Below are 5,619 nucleotides of genomic sequence, written 5' to 3'. Positions count from 1 at the left end.
GAGAGAGAGAGAGAAATTATTGTAGAGCAACGCGGGAGACACGTTCGGTGTTGCTCATCGAATCACGAAATCGCGAACCGCATGCATTTCCGTCTCAAGAGACGAACGTTTCTCAACGGACAATCTCTCGAGTGTCAGAAAAATTATGATAAATCGCGGGGCTGAGCTTCCTACGCGGACCATTAACGTCTTCGGAGCTCCTTTATAGATAAGAAAAAGAGAGAAAAAAGAAGAGCGGCGTCGGATCCGTCTCGGAGTAATCTGACTGGTCGGTGACGTCGACGTGGCCTGGTGTGGCCTGATACGTAGTACGTACAGGCGCGGTGTAAGCCATGCGCGCGGTCTGTCGGCATCTCCGAGAGACACCCGGACCGAAGAGGAGAAGGAGATGGAGACGCGGCTGTTCCAGTTCTATACATGGCCTACTGCACGTTCGCTGATCCGTAGATACGCGTAGCGGCACGATAATTATTGATTCCTGCATCTCACGCTACGCCGAGCGACAATGCAGCCCGTTTTGAATTTTTCAGCGACGAGTAGAGAGAAAAAGAAATTTGTTTGTTTACAGTTGTTGTCCATAGTGTGACACAAGGCATTCGATAAATGGGCGAAAAATTTTATAAACTTTAGATTGCAGCTGAAGAGTACTATAGTTATTTACTTTCTAAATTGTTTGGAGGAGAATCTCATTCTGAAGAAAATTGAGCTAGTCCAAAAAATGGCTCAATTTTCAATTTTTAAGAATAAAATTTTATTCTTTAGAGCGAAATTCATTCTAAAAGTTTTATAGAGTACGTAAGATTTGATCTTTTGTCAGCCAAATTGCTTAAATATAGCTTAAATATAGCTTAAATAGATTCATTTTGCAAAGCGTTTACTAACAAACTTGTCAGACGAAAGATCACAAATTTGATGCGGAATATATCTGTTATATCAGTTGCTGGAGACAGAATACGACAAAAAATATGACATTCGAATTTGTTTACATGATTTGATTAATACAGCAGATTAATTGTAGAAACTCAGGTTTGCACATAATTTGACGCAGATTGGCAGCAGAAATCGAGCAAATCTACGTTCGATAGATTTTATTCAATTTCTGCCATCTAATTAATATTAGGCTCTGTCGGTTGAATATAAGCTTAATGCGAATGGTACTAAATCTATTGCATTTTTCTGATCGAATTTGTTGCCAATGTTCTGATATTCTACAGTTTGCTTCGAGATTGGTAAATTCTAAGTAGGTAAGTCTGCGAAGCTTTAGATGTATTTCTTTTTATTTTTTCATGTTTGCCGTTTTTATCGAATTTTTTTTGATTTTTTTTTAACAGCCGATAAGTTATCATTGATAAACCATTTGGATGAGTAACCTAGAATTATATCATTATTTAAATAAGCTATCTACAAAATATAGCATGTATAACATTTTGTCACGTGTATAGAAAAAAGGTTTTTTTAAATGACTAATTGGATATAGATCTGTTTAACCGTTTATTAATTCCTTTACATTTTTAAAAATAAGATATACACATTAAAAAGAAAAAAAGAAAAAAAAATGAGACAAAGGAAAGAGATTAATTAAAGAGAAAATTAATTTATTCAATCCAGTCGTGCATTTAATTTAATTAGCTTTAAAACGATTTACTTATTCGGCAGAATTGTTGAAAGTGTGTGTGATCGATTCAGTCGACCGGAAGCCACCGCTTGCGTTCATAAGCGGGAAGTCGAGCGAATGTCACCGCACGTTACATCGTGTTGCATTTCCGTCGCATGGATATCAATTAAATATTAATTTACCGGATGCGCGCAAGCATTCTCGGCATATCGTGACTGTCTATTTTTTTAATTAAAGAAATAAAAGAATGCGTGGTGAGGAATTTATTTCAGGTGCAAGTTTACGTATAGATAGCTACAATTTTGTTCTTGCTATATACATATAGAATATGAATGTGAAAAAGGTATTTCAAATAAAATTGATACGCAGAAACATTGTAATGCTATCGTAATCATGAAACGACGCGACATCTGTCGAGACGTAGGCATATCCCACAATCCGATGGATTGATGTGGGGAAGCTGAATCATTAAATATTGCAGTCATAAATTTATTACTTTTACATATTTTTTATAAGCAATATTTGTCGATTCATTAAAAAATCATGTAGAAGTGATAGATAATGAAAAAATGACAGATACTTAAGGGGATCTTAAAGTTGTTTGTATTACCAACTAATTATAATTTTTATTTAACAATTACTTTTTTCCTCTTTTACAGATTCGAAAATCCTTTTCTAGGATTAAAGTATACGCATTAATATGTGTCTGTGAGATGGAGTTTATGCCGAGAACAACAAAAAATTTTTCTTAAGGTTTCAATTTCGAAATTTTTTGTCGTTCTCGGCATAATAAACTCCACCTCACAAACATGTATTAATGCATATTAATGCTTTAATCCTGGAAAATAATTTTCGAATCTGTAAAAGAGGAAAAAAGTAATTGTTATACAAAAAAATACTACTTTAATTTTGGAAAATCTTTTTTGTTAAATCTTTGATCACAATTTCGCAAACTCAGGATTGTTTTTGCATATCTTAAAATTAAGTAAACATATTAAATTAAATAAAAATAAATAAAATGAAAGAAGAAGAAAAAAAAATCTTATTTTCGGCCAAAACAGATTTTAATAATAATGCTTAATAACATTTTTATACATTTTTTAATTTTATGAATTGTGTGCCAATTTAATTTATTAAACTTAAAACGTAAATTGTAGCTGAAACTGAAATTATAAATTGATCATCAAATTTAATAGTATATTTAATGTCTTAAAAATTTACGAAGAACTTATTGCGAAAATTATTACTTATTACTTCAGCTGCGGTCGAATCATACATAAATTGAGATATTTTACTTAATATTTCAGCTACAATATGTTTCAAGTTCGACAAACCGATGCACAATTTATAATACTAAAAAACATATTTGCAAAAAGGACACATAAAAATTATTATTAAGAATTACTTATTTGATCAAAAATAGATTTTTTAAATTTGAAATATTTAAGATCTTGTATTTATGTTACATTTTAAAACAGAGCTGCTTATAATTTTATGCAATTTAATATTTTTATAATTTATAATAGATTTTACGCGCGTATTCTAATTTAAAAAATTTTTCGCATTTGTTTCAAATGATTTGTAATTCATGTCAGAATTCAGGATAGGATTCTATTTATACTAATAAACACGATTAATGATGGAACAATCACTTCAAATTGCGATATATATTTCCCCGTGTTTATGTTCTCGTTCCAATCAGCATAAAATGGTTATATTATCTAGCGTTAAAATATGCTACAGGAAGTGCATTGCATCACGGTTGAAGCGTTTCGCAAAAATTAGATCTCCGGTTGAATGTGTTACAATAGCACTGCCATATTAATATAATCCGCATATTAATATAAACAATGCGAAGTCGAGACATTTAAATATAAAAAATGTATCATAACAAAATTTATAATAAAATTAAAATCTCTCTTCTTCCTCTTCACCTATCAATCACAATTTCAAACCATTTCTATCTTCATTATGAATCTTTTTAGTCTTCTTATTATTCACGATCTTCTTTCGAATCCTCCTTATAATAAGGATTTAAAATTATTTCTCAAGAACGAAGAGTTTAGGTTAAAATAAACTATCCTGGTTTAGAGTTGCCTATTAGGAAAGGATTTTTGTGCCGTCTGAGTCATCAGTCTGAAACACTCGATATATCATTCACAACATAATCTCGAGCATGGATAACCCAACCCATGACCGCTGGTTTTCATGGAATGCCGGGACACCCGTTACGCGAGTGACGAGAGTGAGTCACATCTTTGCGGCCACGAAGGGAAGCAGGAGCATGATTCCAGACAATAAAGTCGTTTAACGATGGCACCGTCCGAGGCACTATATAGACACGGTCGAAAGCGCGACTCGAGGTCACGAAGATACGCTGATCACTTATTCGCATACGCGTACAATAATAATTGGTGTTTTCGCGATCTCTTTGTCGAAGAAACATTCTGTATTTTTTTACAAAGTTTATCTGTGTCTAAAGTTTAATCTACAATATGCTTTCTTATTTTTTACCATTTTTTACCTTTTATATACCTTTATAATTTGTAATATTATTATACAAAAATTTGAAAATATATAAAAAAAATAATTCTCAATTGTTTTTTTTTGCATTCGGATTCATCGCATAATTTCACGTGCAAAAACATAAATTATTTATTTTAGAAAATTATTATATAATTTAAAACAATTGTAAAAAGTCAATATGAAGCAAATATGATAAATGCAGCATAAAAAAACGTTAATGATTTGATCTGCTAAAATGTCTCGAGACACGAGTATTTTTTTTTTACATCTACTTTCAGAATCTCTTTGATTTTTTCATGGGAGGAAAAAATCGATTTTTGTCGTACTGTGTTATATATAATTATATGTATATAAAATGTATGTATATATATATGTTTTTTCTTTTATATAATCTCTGTCATCAATATCTACATACGTTTAAGAAAAAAATTGCCTACATATGCATATAATAACATATAAAATTGTATATATAATTATATAGAATGTTGTATAATTTAAATCACAATTTTATCTTTTATAAAATACAAAACAAAAGTTCTTTTAAATATTTTTTAATTACACTTATTATTTTTTTAATATATATATATATTTTAATATATATATTTAATATGTATATATGCTACAGTTCCACTTAAAAATGAACTGCTTGGAATTTTTTAAATGATCATGAAATCATGTTAGTGTATACATATAAGATTAAAAATAAAAATAAGTATAAAATAGACCTTATATCTAAGATATTGGAAATTAATTTTTTAATTAATTTTTCTTTTTTCATGGTCATTGAAAAATCTCAAACAATTTATTTTTAAATGTCCTGACACATGTATAAAATGCGCCATACAAAAAGAAATTAAAATAAAAATATATATGATTTATTTGTATATAATATTATAAAACATAATTTATTAAATATAATTTAAATTTGACTAAATTTTTTTTATCGGGTACGATAAAAATATAAGTAGAATTATATATACATATGAGGCATTCCAATCGGGCACCTTTGAAATATTATTTTTAATTTTTTTTAATTTGCTGACATATTCTATAGATAAAAATATGAGGCACGTGTTCGCGAAAAAAATTTGAGATCTTTTTATGAAATTATTTAAGCTTGTAAATTGCAGAAATTCATAAAAAAACATTTATGCGAACATTCAAGTTATTATCATTGAAACCATTAGTTGTACTAAAAAAATGCATTTGTTTACAATTTTTATTAATTTTTTTTATCACCAATTTAAAAAATTTGTAAGAATATCGTCATGTTCCCATTTCAATTATGAAGTAATTCTGGAAATTACAAAATGGAACTCAAATGGAACATATAGTAAAAAATTCTGTTCTGAGAATTCGGCAAATCCGCATACGTGCGGAAAATGATTTATTTAATTATGAAAATAATAAATTAAAAATAACCTATCCATAGAACAATTTAAGATCTTTAAAATTGCATTTTTTTGTATGACTAATGA

The sequence above is a fragment of the Atta cephalotes genome, assembly GCF_000143395.1.
Source record: "Atta cephalotes unplaced genomic scaffold scaffold00006, whole genome shotgun sequence".
Lineage (NCBI taxonomy): Eukaryota > Metazoa > Arthropoda > Insecta > Hymenoptera > Formicidae > Atta > Atta cephalotes.
Note: the sequence above shows the minus strand (reverse complement) of the source record.